The sequence below is a fragment of the Tachypleus tridentatus genome, chromosome 13, assembly GCF_004210375.1.
Source record: "Tachypleus tridentatus isolate NWPU-2018 chromosome 13, ASM421037v1, whole genome shotgun sequence".
NCBI classification, from domain to species: Eukaryota; Metazoa; Arthropoda; class Merostomata; order Xiphosura; family Limulidae; genus Tachypleus; species Tachypleus tridentatus.
The window spans coordinates 195390242-195407509 of record NC_134837.1 but is presented as its reverse complement, the minus strand read 5'-3'; the positions used below and the strand labels follow the sequence as shown (position 1 = coordinate 195407509).

Sequence of the window (17268 nt, the reverse complement as noted above, 5' to 3'; positions counted from 1 at the left end):
TGCATATTCTTCTATAACGCTTAATCTTTGCGCAGGCGCGAACTCTCTATGTTTGACTTCGCGGATATCGTAGACCACTCGGCAACTCGTCGCGGGCCAAATTTGGCCCGTGGACCGAACTTTGTGCACCACTTAAATTGGTAATGAAAATCACTACTACTTAATAATAATGGAATGAACATATTCACAATGAACCTAAAAAAACAAACAAAACGCGTGTGTTTTTCATTACCAGTTCTTGTATTAACTTATAGCGGAAAATGTCCGTGGCCATAGCTTTTGATTAATATAATAGTTTGAAACCAGAAAGGAATTTGAAAATGGAAAAGATAATGTGTACACCGCTGGTCAGTAACTTATAAATATATATCTTTATCATCAAAGCTTTTATACATCGGAATTGGAATTATAATCAACATTAATTCAGTTAACGACTTCGAGGCAGATTTGTGTAATAGCACAACGTGGATGAGGCTGTCCTATGCAACAGTAGTTCTTTTCAATGTAACGAAGCTAATAACTATCCACAGGAAAACAAACATTTTCATAATGAAACTATAGAAGTTAGCGAACTTTTTTTTTCAGATAAATCCTAAGCTTAACAATATCAAATTTTATTGTTCACTTTGTGTTTTCTCACTTTACAGATGAAAAAGGAAAATCGTTTACATTACTTTCCAACCATAAAAGCCGTATACGTGTGTGTATATATATATATTAATTTGGAGAAGACGCAGATGGTGAGATATAATAGTTGAGTCCAATGATTTAAAAGTTTTTCTATTAACAATTTACAAGAATTTTAAAAATTCTGACATGGTTATACGAGAACAAATTTATTTTGCCTGATTGAACACAACAAAAAGAAAGTCTGATGGTGGTAATAACCATGGTAAAAACGTAATTGCTCCTAAAACTGATGGCTTAATAGAAAAGACAGGTGTACATAGGTTATTTTGATAAAAGATTATTTCATAAAAAGAAACAATACATGACAACTATTGTAAAAAATCGGAGCACCATAAATCCTGTTATAAATATAAAACTCAGATGACGCTAAACGCATTGCAAATAAAAAATCAAGCTTCATAAATCCTTCGAAATCCAATTCCAGAAACAACAAACCTCACAGAATGAAACCTGAAGCATCATTGCTCAAACCGTGATTTAAACTCCAAGAATCGCAATTCCAAAAACGTAGAAACTGAACCATTACAGTTCCAATTTAAAATAATAAAAACTAAATCACCACTTTTGCAGTTGTCAATTCAAACCAAAGTATCACAATTCAAATTATAAATAAAAACCCAAATACTATAAATTTGGCAATACTTGGTAATAACGAAGGATAAGATTGCTTTGCACAGGAAACTGGTGCTAACAGCAAAATGACTTTTGATTAAAGCAATAGTAACCCATTGTTTCGGGACAATAGAAAATAAAACCCATTAACAATTCACCTACAGTCACTACAACAAGAGCGATGGAAAAAAATGAATATTAATAAATATGGTAACAGTAAAATGGTGAACTTTGTATCTTGTGGGAGACAATACTAGAAGAATGGTAGTATTCTTCATCGTAATGATGTTGATAGGGGTAGAAAACCATCTATAAACACACAAGGTACAACAGTCATATATATGCAAGCATATTATCACACCTTTTAAATGTTGAATTATTTTTACACATTTATTAACACATTCTTACTATTAGTAGGATTTTGGAGACTCACATATATATACCAACTTGATAACTTTGGTTGGGTCCGAGCAAGGCCCAGGAGTTAGGGTGCCAAACTGTTCAGCTGAGGTTCGGTGCTGCGTGTACTGTTATCGTACAAAACAACAAACAAATAAGTGCCTAAGAAAGAAGTCCAGAAAGATACTGTTTCTTGTGCATGTTTTAAACACCTTAAGCAAACATATTATTAACTTATAACGATTCTTAATGTATTTTAGCATGTCAGTCGCTAGGTGGCACTACAAATAGTTTGTTTGTTTGTTTGTTTTCAATTTCGCGCAAAGCTACACGAGGGCTATCTGCTATAGCCATCCATAATTTACCGGTGTAAGACTAGAGAGAATACAGCTAGTCATCACCACCCACCAACAACTGTTGGACTACTCTTTTCCCAACAAATAGTGGGATTGACCGTAACTTTATAACGTTCCCACGGCTGATAGGGCGAGCATGTTTGGTGTGACGGGGATTCGAACCAGCGACTGTCGGATTATGAGTCAAGCGCCTTAACCACCTGGCCATGCTGGGCCACGTTACCAATGGAAGAAGGAATTCCGTTTTCATCACAGTAGTTTAAAAAGGATATACTAGCTTTACATAATCATACCTGTTATATTTACAGTCCTTTCCTTTTCTTTGATTTTTACTATTTACAAAGTTTGGGTGCCATTAACCTTGCAAGAGCGTGTGAAAGTGGTTAAGTTGTGTGGGAATCTTGCATTGAGTCACTAAAAAGTCGCAACAAAACTAGACATCCACACATTGAAAGGATTTATAAAACAAAAGACACACAATGATCACTTGCTCGACACGTTGCGTGTAATCGATTTTATAATAGGTCGTAAACTAATAGAACTCTCTTGTACAATGAATAAGGGTTAATAAAAAATCATACACAATGGTCGTTTGCTGAACAAGTTGCGTGAAATCGACTATTTAGCCATTCGTTCTCTTACAGGAGGATTCATTTGCACCAGGGAAAAAAGGAGTAATAAAAGATGATATACAATGATCGTTTGGTCGAGACGTTGTGAGAAATTGACTCTTTAGCCAGTCGTAAAATAACTGGAGGATTCATCTGCGCCAGGGAAAAATGGATAAACAAAAGATGATATACAATGGTCGTTTGATAGAGACGTTGTGTGAAACTGACTCTTTAGCCAGTCGTAAACTAACTGGAGGATTCGTCTGCGCCAGGGAAAAAAGGATTAATAAAGATAATACACAATTGTCGTTTGTTGACAAGTTGTGTAAAATCGATTCTTTATCTGGTCGTAAAGTAAACTGAGTACCTTTTTCCACAACAAATAAGGACTATTAAAAGATAAAATATTTTTAGACACAAATAATTAATTGGATAAAATCACAAATAAAAAGACGCATCATCAAGGTTAGTATCGCCTGATAAGAACATCATTTGCAAAATACAATAATTGTATTTAGATAACACTGAAAACAGAACACAGAATTGGTAGATTTCTAATATTTTAGCATAACATTGTTTACGTACAAAAATTACTGTATTTACTTTTGAAACTTCTTGAATAAATAAATTTGTTAACATAAAGAATATTATTTCAGCAGACTTTCTAGATTCAAATTATTTTATGTATTAGTTCTCATATTAACAGGATTACTTTTTTTAGAAAATTACATTTCTTTATCATCCAGCAATGTTCCGCCTGTTCCTGCATAACATTTATTAATTTTACTTATTAATCTTAATTAATGAATTTTTTCCAAAGGTTAACTAACATTTGTCTTCAGGACGTCATTAGGTTTTGCGTTTTTTTCAATCTAGCGGAAAATTACTTGAGAGTTATCTGATTTTGAAGTGACAAACTAAAGTGCAAGGCAGCTAGTGAACACCATTCAACGCCAGTTCTTGAGCTATTCTTAACTAATTATTAGTGAGATTGACAGTCACATTAATGACGCCCACACAACTGAAAAGATGAGCATGTTAGGGAAGAAGATTCGAACATGTAAGCCTAGGACTGAAACTTAAATGCCCTAAACACCAGATCATGCCAAGCCTAACTTAAGAAAATTCTTTTGTTATCTTTAGATCATACAGTTTGTTTTTTTCAATATTTTTAATATTTTATTTCAAAAAGATATGCTAGTTTCCTAATTATCTTCTTCATCCGAACTCACTTTATTATTTTTTTAAATACGACTTACTTTTCCACTAAAACGCATTAAATTTTAAACTATATTTGTAACTCAAGAATTTAATTTCCTACATTTAGATAGTTTTTACAATTTTCAATTTATCTATTAGTTCTTCCAGTTAGTTGACAGAGTAATTGAATGTCACATTAACATCCTTTGGATGTTTGAATTACAATTTGTAAATATTGTTTTCATTTTATTTCCTGAATTGTAACTTTTTTTTCATAGATCTTAAATTACCTCATAGTACGAAAGAAATGATCAGTTAGAATTAGTTTTATTACAAAGTCAGTTTTTTTTTTTATAAATAAATGATCCAATTATTTTTGGGATTTTTTTTTCATTTTACAAACTTATAAATCACAAGTAGACATTTTGTAATGTTAAATATAATTACAATAAATATGCTGTTTTAAGATACGTCAAATTTTTGTTTACCACAGTAATATTGTCTACATAAAAAATCATTCTAATAGCTCTCAATTTTTCTCTAAAGTTCATATAGGTTATTATATCCTTCAGTGCGATAACGAAGTACTTATCTTTATTCAATCCATACGTCAGTTAGGCGTATAATAATATAATACATTATAAGATTAAATATACGAATTAGATAAATTTAAAAATATCAGAAATTGACACGAAACATTCTTATGCTTCTTATACTTTTTTAATTAGTTTCCTACTCAATTATTTATAATTATACGAATTTATTTAAAAAACACTATTTTTTGTTATTTTTTACACTTATTTACTTTATACAAATTAATTTACAGGATCATTTGTATTTAGCTTATTTTCAAGTAACATAAATGTTCATCACAAAAGTTAAATATTTAAACACATCAGTACTTCCTTTTAAAACATTAAGAATCTCGAAGTAATTTTCTATTTTATCTAAATCCTCTGATACACGTTTCTAATTAATTTATACATTTCATATTTTGTGATATAAATCCTATCATCCTTAACTCAAACAAATTTAAAACCTTTATTCTTTCTGTCTTAACTTAACTTCATCTAATTGTTTACCTTCAAGTGATAAATCATTATTATGTTGAAAATATATATACGTTATTTTTAATTCTTTTGTAATATGAATTTTAAAATCCCTACCTCAAACAAACTTCAAACGCTTATTCTTTTCGGCACACCTTAGCTTCATATAATAGTTTAATTTCAAGTGATAAAAAATTGTTATGATATATCAATATATGCAGTTTTTAATTCCTTTATATCATTTCAACTTTTTATATGTGTTTTTTTGCGATCTGAATCCTATACAATCATTTCAACTTTTTATGTGTTTTTTTGCGATCTGAATCCTATACAATCATTTCAACTTTTTATGTGTTTTTTTGCGATCTGAATCCTATACAACTGGTCATACTCTCTTTCTGACTCACACTTTGTGAGCTGCCTTCATACTTCACATATATATTATATAGTAGATTCTTTATTTGGTCGACAATTTCATTCACTCTTTCTTGCTTAATCTCAGGAACAACTATTATTTTTACTTTAGTATTTCTAGCGTGCTTATCAATTTCACCTTATATTTTAGGTCGTAAACTTTTTTGCAAAATATTGTTTAACTTTTTTCTTTATTTTGAATATCCTTAATCTAATTTATCATCTCCAATACGTTTAAAGAAACATTAATTTCAATTTCAACATTTATTGCTATTGTTTCGTTCTAAGAAGTATTAAATTTACACAGGCCAGCAGCCAATTTAAATTTTCTAAAAGTTATTTCGGTTATGATAAGGAAATTTCCATAATTCATTTACGAAAATATTATTTTTTTTATCATGTAAGGATTTTTTTTCTACAAATCGGTATGAAGAATACTCTTAACTATATCAAATTATTACTTCATTTACCGCAATAAACAAGTTTTACATGTTTGTTTAAATTCTAGAAAGATCGATAAGATCTTCACGTAGCGATTGGTCTAGAGAAATCTATCGCCAGTGGTTGTCAACATTTCAAGCATAATAAAATGTGATTTGATTTCAACCAAAATGATTCACTAAGTAAAATAATATATAACGTTTTGTGAAAATTCTGTAAGTGATTGAGAAAAACAGGTATAATTCTCGTATTCAACGTACAGGAATTACTGTATAACATGCAAACATTTCAAGACAATAAAATTATAGCTGGCCTGTGTTAGCTGTACTCTCTTTTTCATACTTTGATCGAATTTCTATAGCTTCTAACTCTTCATACGTTGTATTTCCATACTTAGAATCAAACAAAGGAAAATTTGGACTACGTCACCTGCCAGCAGAGACTGCAATGAGATTTTGAAAGAATATTACACTGCAAACAAAGTTCACATAATAGACATATGTTTTCAGTGTTCACAATTTCTCTCGTGGCTTTAGATTTTACTTACATATAAAACAGAGGCTGGTTAATATTTGCGTCAAGGGGTTTTAAAATAATTCGTTATATTTATGGTCTAGTTTTTAATAATGGTTTCGTGGAAACTATGGTTTACATCAAGGAAATCAAATTTCACGTGTACCAGAACTGTGGTACTACATTGCGAATCTGTAACTGACAACTTTAAAGTACCACTGAAACAAAAACACACGCTTTTTTCTCTTTTAAAAATATCTTATGTAAATGCATGGCTTATTGTAGGGGTTTTCTTATGTTCTGGCAGATTTTTGAATAACGTTTATTGAAGATAAAATAGCAATGAATCTAAGGTGGCTTAAAAATAACAGTTAAATTGTTTGTTTGTTTCGGGTATATACTCAATACCACACAATGATAATGAAAAGGTAGCTGGTCAACATTACATACCACAAACGTTTGAATTACTCTGATCGATTAGTAGAATATGATCTAACTCCTATAACGCACAGACGGACCGAGTTACAGATCGCCATTTCGTAACAATGGATCTACTGGATTTATATAGTTCAGCACGATAACTAACGAAGAATGTCTAGAAAATATAAGCTTTGTTTCAAAGTGTACGATACTAAAGTAATTTTAAGAGGCCATTGGATACAGTATCCAATGATCTTTTAAAACCTGATAGTTTAGGAATTATATCTGATTGTCTTTACAAGTGCCTTTTTTCCGTCTCGTTAGCATTTTTGGTTGAGAATTATTGTACATATTCAAAGCTTATATGTTTTCCAGACAAGTTAGAAAAAAACTTTGATGGAATTCTCAAAATTAAGTATCACGTAATGCCAGCTTAACATACAGCCAGCAAAATTTTTTAAAGAAATTTATCACTAAAATGAATAAACCTGCAAACCTTTGCACATTAATAAAAAGACGTCAGAGACATATATCTTTGACGTATTCCAATTTATACTGAAACTTGCTCAACATTACATTAATAAAAAGCTGTTTGTAAGCGATATCTTTGCAGCATTTTCTGTCTGGTCAAATAGTCAGATTTGAACACAATTCTTATAATGACCCCACACATTTTGGGAGTAAGGGGCGGCTATTCATCCATCCTCCGATTTACAGTCCTAGATTGCTAGTTACTACGCCAAATATGACCAATATACAGCTGATTTTTTGGTGTGTATTGTATTGAATACCATCATACATACATTAATTTATAATATTGTGTTCAATCGTATTCAGAGATCTCCATTACAGCCTAGATAAAGACGGTTTTATAAATTATCCGTAAAGTTCAACCACAAATAAGCCAGGTTATTAACTATAACTGATATTTAGTCACAACTGGATGCCAACCAGTTAATCAATTACTGGTAATATCAAATCACAATCAAACACAATTATGATCTGTACGGGTTTACTGATTACTTTTGTACAAAGGCACACAATAAGCTGTGTTTTATCCGCCAAAGGGAATCGAACACCGAGTTTTAGCGTTACAATTCCGTTAACTTGCTGCTAATCCATTGGGAAACTCAGAAGAGTTTATTAACTGTTATTCAAATTATTTTGTTGCAAAACAGAATGTGCTAAAGATTTCAATGTTTACCACTTGTCATCTGGTGGGTTAGGTATGATGTTTACGGAGTTACAACGGCAACATCCGGCGTTCGATTCCCTGTGGTAAACACAGCAGATGGGCCAACGTATCGTTGCTCTAACAACAGACACATTTTATTCTATCGAATATTTTAAATATAATATAAAAATTTAATAAATTTGTAACTTGCTGAATAATAATATCTGTAGTAAAGATGAACATTTGTTTTAATTTTTGTAACCTAGAAAAAAACTATTTTTCTCCATTAAAAATTAAAATATTTTGTTTTCTGCTAAACTAAAGGCTTAGAAAATATTATCCCCAGGGTTTATAATACATATGCAGGAAAAACAAATCTCACAGATACAACTTGTCACCGGGACCATCAGCGAGTCTACATAAAGAAACATTTCTTTAAAAATACAAAAATACAAACAAAAAAAGCTCTCTAGCACAAGCATGGGATATAGGTATTACCGTGAAGAGTTGAAATCGATTTGCATGTGAAATAGGACCAAGTCGTTTCAATGCATGACCGTTAACCATGATATCGAAAAGTTACTACCTCATCAAATGTGGTATCAGTGAATTTCCTACTTTGATGATTCTTCCGAAATATTGAAAACACCTGCCAGTAACAGACTTAAAACTCAAGTGTGAGATTTAATCACTTGCATGTACATTGTCTTCTAACTCGTTTTTCATGTGGTCATTACATAATGTTTCACATGGTAAAGAACAGGGGAATGTGTGGAAAGTTGACTAATAATTGCCAGTTTAAATAAATAAAAAATATAAATAATTAGTAGTCTCATAGCTGTTGTCGTATTTTTAATTAGATAAACATGCAATGGCTTTTGAAAAAATAACTGTTTGAAATACCTTTGTGTTTATTCTTGAACAAAGTCATAGGGGAGAATTAAGCCTCAGGTTTTAGCGTTCTTATTTGATCCATGAGAATTGAATCTTTAATTTTTGAAGGGAATACGTCTACTAGTCTATTAATTGTTTTTCTGATCGCTTGCTAGCGTTTAAGAAAGAGAGAAAAAACAACAACAACTAACTGAGTGAATATTTAATGCATATAATTTTAGCATATTGAATTATGAAATTTAATCGTAAGGTGGCGTCACGAGCCTTGTGCATTTGTCGTTAAGTAATCATATGGATTCAATACTAAAGAAATAAAAATCTTATGGCTTTCTGTTCGGCATTTCATGAGTAAGAGGAAACGTTGATTAGAAATCAGCCCACAATTCTTTATTTGTTTGTAATTAAGTACAAAGCTACCCACTGGGATATCCACGTTCTTACCCACCATAAATATTGAAACTCGGTTTTTAGCGTTGCAAGTCCGCAGACACGCCGCTGGACCACTGGGGTTCGTTTTTTGGGGTGAATTTCGCGCACAGCTACACGAGGGCTATTTGCGCAAGCCGTTCCAAATTTAGCAGTGTAAGACCAGAGGGAAAGGCAGCTAGTATTCACCATCCAATGCCAACTCTCTGGAGACTCTTTTACCAACGAATAATGGGATTGACCGTCACATTATGACCCCCCCCATGGCTGAAAGGTCGAGCATGTTTGGTGCGACGAGATTCGAGCCCGCGTCCCTCAGATTACGAGTCGAACACCTTAACCCACCTGGCCATGCAGGGCCCATATATGTTTTATAGCTATTCTCAACATCAGGTGCTTGACTGATCAGAGCGTTGTCAAAGCACCAGAAGATGAAGTTAATTTTTCTGTTAATCCAAACTTGTTCCGAGTCACAAGAACACATTCTGCAAAACTCGTTGAAGTTCCAACGGTCCCAATCTTATCGGACACAATGTGGTTAACAGTGGATACGTCAAATGGATATAAAAATAATTTGTAGAAAACATTTCAAAAGTAAGATTGAAAAAACGCAATATTATTTTCTAATAATTTCAGAAAAATGTTATTTGAGAAAAAAAAAAGAACATTTGGTATTCGAATGAGGAAAGAAGAAGCGAAATGGAAGTTTATCACAAACATACAAAAATAATGTATCTCCCAGAAAAATAAAATAAATGTTTGCCACTGCACAGAGTCGACTGAATTATTATATTATTAGCACCAAAAACAACTTTTTTTTTAAAGTGAAAATTGGGGTAATCATGCCCCAACGTTTTGGTTACGAATCGTTCTCAAATCGAAATTCTGTACAAAAGACAATCTCATTTGTCTCTCTCTCTCTCGATATACATACAAGTTTATTATTTTATCCGAGGGAGGGTGTGTGTGTGTGTGTGTGTGTGTGTTTTGCTTAGTTAATAAAGCTACCAAAAGGTTGCTATGTTCTTGCTAAATCTAATTATCTACCACCTCTGTCATTTTCTATTACACAGATCGCAGTGTAGCGCCTACAATTGTAAATGGACGCCAAAAACAAAAAAAAAAAACGCCGTATCTTCTGATGATTTTTAGATTAATTTTCATGCGCGTGTTTAAAGATAAGTTTTTAAAATATTTTTTGTGATAGATTGATATACAGTTAGTGTAAATTTTACTTATTATCCAAGTAAAAATTTGCAGCCTAGGTAAAAACAAAAACCCCTAGTACAATTAGATACGCGTCTTTCCAATATTAACCGAAACATTCAATAACCCTAAGACAGTGAACACTTGCCAAAAGAATTAGAGGCAAACAGAGAGGGTTGAATATATTATATTAAAATGAATTTGAATACATAAAATTACTCAATGCACGGGATAATTACTTATAATTACCTCACAGGGTAGAAATTTAGATTGTTTTAAATTTTGTGCAAAGCTACACGAGGGCTATCTGCACTAGCTCTCCGTAATTTAGCAGTGTAAGGCTAGAGGGAAGGCAGCTAGTCATCACCACTCCCCGCCAACTCTTGTACTACTATTTAACCAACGATTAGTGGAATTTACCGTAACATTATAAAGCCCCCACGGCTGAAACGGCGAGCATGTTTGGTGCGACGGGGATTCGAACCTGTGACCCTCAGATTACGAGTCGAACGCCTTAACCCACCTGGGCATGCCGGACTATTTTAGATGAGAAAACGTAGCACTAGTATGTGAAAGCTGACTAAGTCGATCAAAGGAATTGATACTTTCCCTATCTTACCCATCACATAAAATAATATCGAGTGAAGCAAAACATTCAAAACAATTCTGCAAACGTCTGTGCCAAGTTATCTTCTGAAAGATTGTAGGCGTGACCTTTTAAACTATAAAATAACAATTTTGTGTAAGAATATGAAATTTGGTTGTTTGACCAAATGATTGATTTTTTTACGTATAGAAAGCGTCAAAAGAATTCGAGTAGATGTTATATAAAATTTAGGATTACAAAGGTACTTCTCTTGCCAAACTAAGGAGTAAGATACACATACTTTGTAGAATATTAATGACTGAATTCACTGAGACTATCCTAGAAAGATATCTTAGTTAGAAAAATAAAATGGCAACCACACGCTGCACATAGCTGTTTGTAATAGTTTGGAACGTATAAAAAAAAACTGTATTGAATATTGCATCTTAGGACTTACAACGTCTCTCAAAGAAAATCCTTGGATATCGAAATCCGATCACATGCGTCTCGATGTAAAAACGGTTTTACTTCATTCAAAAGTTCACCCTGTACGGTCTAACGTGAGGAAGTTCATGTTGAAGGAAGTTGAAATACCTCACGGTCGTCAGCCTATATTGTCTAGTAGCGATTTCAAAGTTTTATACAATTTTGGAAATAAAAACAAAGTCCACAGTTCAACTCACGTCTTTAAAACAAGTTCCATAGTAAAATAGAACTTTCGTTTCTCTACCATCCTCAATGTTTCATACACTGCTTCGTAGAAAATGTTGCCATGTTTCATTAAAACTGCAACACTTAAACTATGTTGAAATACGAACTGCCTCTCGTTCTTACTCCTCACAGAATATACGGCAGATGGCCGTATAATCTACGTATGTAAATTGGTTGCAATTGACAATTGTTCAGCTGGCGTTAGAGAGTCTGAAATGAATGGGGGAGGTGCGTTCACAATTAATACACGTACTCTAAACAAGAAGCATAATACCTCGTTGTTTAGTATTTTGCTTCGAAATTCGTCAAAAGTTATACAAGAACTACGTGCATTAGCCATACCTATTTTAGCAGTGAAAGACTCTAGGGAAAACAGTTCGTCGTCATTGCTAACCTCTGGGCTGCTCTTTAACCAGTGAATAATGGGATTGGACATCACTTTAGACTCGTAGGTTGCGAATGTCCTATCCATCAGGCAATACAAAACAACCCACACCAGGAAAACGGTACTTTATAACAGGGATACTGACAAAACAAAACACAAAACACGTTGTTGTAAGGAGAGTAAAAATGAGCTTAAGAGCTTTATGCATCAAACTAAGTACATAAGAAACATTTCAACTGAAAAAACTTCTACTTATAGAAGCTTAACATTAATAATTTTGTTTCTAAGATTAGTACACCGAAAGAAAATCCTCCAGAACATTATTTTCAAAGAAAATATAATAAGTGCTAAATTTAGTGAGTAAAGAATGTCATTACGTACGAATAGAACTAACAATAAAAACAATAGTCAAGGTTGTGTGCTGCCCTCTATCATCAATGATTTTCAATCAGATGGCAATGAATACGTATTATTGACCGATCTGCACATTCATTTCTCGCGGATTCGAATCCCCGTCGCACCAAACGTGCTCGCCCTTTCAGCCGTAGGGCGTTATATTGTTATGTTCAATCCCACTATTCGTTGGTAAATGAGTACCCCAAGAATTGGCGGTGGGTGGTGATGACTAGCTGCCTTCCCTCTAGTCTTTACACTGCTAAATTAGGGACGGCTAGCGCAGATAGCCCTCGTGTATACCTTGGTGGAAGCGCTCGCTTTGCTCCACTGAGTATGCTCCCATGTTCTCCTTGAATTTTTCAAGATGAGCGTCAAGGATATGGACTTTCAGGGATATCCTGCAGCCCATTTTGCCGTAGTTCTTCACCAAAGCCTAAACCAATTCCACATAATTTCTGGCCTTGTGATTGCCCCAAAAGCCCTTTTTTTCCTTCCTACTGAGCTTTTTTGGGAGTTCTGTGCACTCCAGGATCTTCTTTATTTGTGGTCCAGCGAAGATACCAGCTTTGACCTTTGCCTCAAACAACTTAGGGAAGAAGTTTTGAAGGTACTTGAAGGTTACAGACTCCTTATTAAGAGCTGTGACAAATTGTTTCATAAGACCCAGTTTTATGTGAAATGGTGGGAACAACACCTTTTGGAGGTCCACTAGTAGCTCACACTTGACATTGTGCCTCCTCACAGATAACTCGTTCCATTGTGGCTAGTGCTTTCTGTTGTAGTGCTCTGCGGTGTTCCTGCTGTCCCAAAGGCAAAGATAACAGGGAATCTTGGTAAAGTTTCCTTGAAGATTCATCAGGAATGCCACCATTTTGAAGTCTCTGATAACCTCTCAGCCATACTCATCATATTTCAAGGCTTCTAGCAAGGTATTAACGCTGTTGTATTTTTCTTTGAGATGTACCGAATGAGCCAGGGGAAGAGATAGATGCTTATTCCCGTTATGGAGCAGCACAGCTTTGAGGCTTAAAGCACTAAATCTACCTGGAATGTTCTAGAAAATTGGTAAATTTCATTACCTAGATCACAAAAGTAAAGTTTGAAGAGAAAACTAGGCCTTTTCCATTTACTTTAGGCATCAGCAATTGGGAAATAACACTTTCTGCCCAGGAACAAGAACAAGTAAAAAACAAATGTTGCATTGTGTTATCATTAACGAATAATGTCACGAGAGAAAATAAGCATACTATAATAATATGTTACAATTATTATAATTTATTTCTCAGATGAATTGGTTTAAACACCAAATACATTATTATGGTTTCAGTTTATCTTTGAAATTTAGTGTATTCTGTTTAATCCATTATATTATGATTACTATTTAGTTATACGTTATAGTGTTAGATATACATACACTGATCCTACTTTGTGTAATGCGAACAAAGATGAAACAGAAATCAAAATTTCCTGTTAATTCTACGCTATAGTGTGACAAGAGTATTACTTGACATACAAATATTTATAACAAATTTCGAAGTTAACACAAAGAGTGTGGTTGTTCTAGTACAAGATATATCACACAATTGTTTATTTTACAAGCACATAATGAGCTATCAGTGTTATGCTTGTCACAGGTATCGAAGTTAGGGTTACCAACTGTCTTTCATTCGGTAGGGCAATCCTACTTAACATATAAAGTGTGTACTATTAACTCTTGTCGAAATGTTCATTTACTTCGGTTCAGTTAGGAGCCATCCATGTTACTGAGTGTGATAAGAGAAGTGAGGTCAAAAGTAATCTAACTGTGTGATGTCCCTTATGGACAGCCCTTTATTAAAAGAAATCCTTACTTACTGACCAGTTTTCACGATTATAAGTCTTGAGACTTACAGTTCATCTATGTATAGTCCATGAACTATATCAAAGTTAATACCACATATAGATCTGCAAGGTACTGTTTTAAATGACACAAAAAACAAATAAGATTAAAAAACCAGCAACCTGGAGAACTACAGTCTACTCTACTTAAATCTCTTGAAAATTTTTCAGTGGAGAAAAGGAGTTAAATATTGCTGGAGATTTGGAACCTATAAATTTATGCGACATTTTTATAAAACACTCTGGAAACCATAAGTTTGTTTGTACAAAGTCACACGAGGATGATTTTCACCCTTTCACTGCGCTAATGGTCCAAACATTTGGAACATGAATTTTGTGCAACTCGACACAAACCGTGAATTTCCAGATCCACAGTCTGGAAAGTTAATCACTGATAGCTGACTTGTGGAATAACTTGCCTTTAGTTATGGTAAAAACTTAAACATTAAAGTACATAATGGATTGAACGAGCAATTTGGAGATTAGTGTTGAATATAAGAAAACTATCTTTATATACTGTTGGTAATAAAGTGGCACACATGTAATGTTTGGAAGAATAAGAGTGATCTTCAGCTAAGACTGATTTACTTTTTTCACAGGGTGGTTGGCTTTTGGAATTGGTTGCTTTCACATGTGGTAGATGCAGTTAAAAGGAAGACTTGATAAATATATGAATAAGGACTGGTTTTGAGTGTGTATTTTTCTTTACAGGTTAAGAATGAGATAGATTAGGTAGACCAGTAGGTTCCTTGTTGTACTATAATTAAATGTTTATGTTTGAAATAGCGTAGCTAATTCGGCCAAATGAATTTCTGGAAACTAAATGAAATAAAACATATTTATTTAGGACTCTTACTTACTCTATTTTTGTCAAAACTAAAACGTTATCACCAAGTGTAGTTTTGTGTAATTACGTGTTTCTTTGTAATTAGTTCCACTATTATTTATTATGTATTTTTCATTTTACTGTTTAGAACAGTTTCGACTGGCGTTTCTTCGGAACAAATTCCTCACAACGTTGGGTTCTATTTCTTGGGTTGATGAAGCCAATAGTTCTTTAGATCTTTGGAGGAGTCCCGTCTTTGTATCGCATCAATTAAGACTCCTTCAAGCAATTATTTTGGTAATAAGTAAGAAGACCAGTTACGAAGGCTTTGAATTCAATTGTATACACTTACGATTAAGTGAACCTTCAGTTTTCGGTTAGCTATTTAATTTCGTCTTAATTTCGTAGAGTAATGTAAATACTTTACTTTTACAATGTCTAGTATATCAACTAAGTTTTCTGTTATACACCAGGTAAAATTCATTCAACTGGACGGAGTGAACAAGATTTTTGGTACCGGATATGTTTGCATATAACTGGTACCTCTCGTGCAGTAATTACTTTTCGTTACGAGTACCACGCTCACATCATACAGCAGCATACCAGTGGTATCTCCTCTGTCTGGTAGACTGAGTTTCACTGTGGTTCATCGATGTTTTGCTCTATTTGTTTCAGGAACTACCGACAGTACGTTATATGAGATTACTCACACTTCAATTTCATTTTATCGTACTTGTTGTGGTCTAGTATAATCATACTAGCATCGCAATTTTCAATTTAGTAAATCTAATAATATTATTAAGTAGGTAGACTGGAATTTTAGCTACGTCAATGGGGATACGTCAATGGGGAGAAAAGTTACATGCATTTTTAATTATTGTTTTAGAAACGTTTATATATTCCCCTCCCAAAATACTAGTGTTTCACCAATCCATTCAAAATCTTTCGTATATAAGAGTTTATTTCTCTACATATCGATTTTTATGCTAATACATTTGTAAAATACTATTTTCGTTTAGACCTTTGGCGTATTTTTTAAAAATAAAATATCATGACAATTCATTAAGACATAAGTAATGATTAATCCAAGTTGTTCGTAACTAAAAGATATAGAGTATTGTTATATGAGAATATGCTTTAGTCTAACGTACAAAAAAATACAAGTCTAATCTATAAACAACAACACACCAACCACCTAGTGAATTAAAAAGAACTAGAAAAACGATAACAACGTAGTAGTCTAAATGATTATATATTCATCCAAAATGAACAGTGACTGGTAGTCATTGGAGAACAAGGCTTAGTTATATTTTTAGTGCATATTAATATAAAGTTTTAATAAAAACTGTTAGAAAATGTAAGTAATGCAACTTACTTTACAATCGTAACGTAAATGTGGCGTTTGTGTGCTTTTTTTTTTTATAGCAAAGCCCCATTGGGCTATCTGCTGAAAACACCAGGGAATCTAACCCTTGATTATAGCATTGTAAATCCGAAAACTTACCGTTGTACCAGCGGGGGACATAAATATGACCTTAAAAAGCTAATCGAAAAACTTTGTCTCACTTTTTTCCAAAGCATAGAGGTAAGAAACAGTTGCAATATAACCGAATTAAAAACGATATAGAACTTAGCTTTCATTTAAATATGTGTTTTGTTTCGCTCTCGCTAAATTTGACAAATGATTATAAAAATATAATGTTAATATTTGTTATTCACTTTCAACAGTTCATAAATGTAGGATAAACTTTTGTTACCTTTTACTTAGTTTTTCCGTCCAAACATACATATTTTATTTCATAAGAGAAATTATTTTTTACCAAAAGTTTTGGCAAATTATTTCACCTTAGCGACTGAGCGATAAGCCTAAAGCCTCTAGCGTTAAATCCGAGTTTCGATACCCGTGACAGGAACAGCGCAGATAACAATAAATAAACCAAAAACTAATTCATTTATACAAACCACTATCTGCGAATTAACACTACTATCTAAAAATAAAGAGCTTTAGCTTTTAATGTTATTTCTAATATTAATTATAGCGAATTACTGTGAATTATTATTTAAATAAGACAGCAGTGGCC

At 33.1% G+C, this 17268-nt stretch overlaps 1 protein-coding gene across 2 annotated transcripts in view; it reads right to left on the bottom strand.

The window, feature by feature from the left end:
* Positions 1-11811, bottom strand: part of LOC143237832 (uncharacterized) — a 247443-nt gene extending 235632 nt beyond the window's left edge. The window contains exon 1 of one of the 2 annotated variants that reach the window (XM_076477475.1): positions 11449-11811. The gene's annotated coding sequence lies outside the window, so the exon portion shown is untranslated. Of the gene's footprint in view, positions 1-1735; positions 1838-11448 lie in introns of those variants that run through there. The other variant, XM_076477476.1, reaches the window with a different exon arrangement.
* Between the last annotated feature and the right edge of the window lie 5457 nt (positions 11812-17268).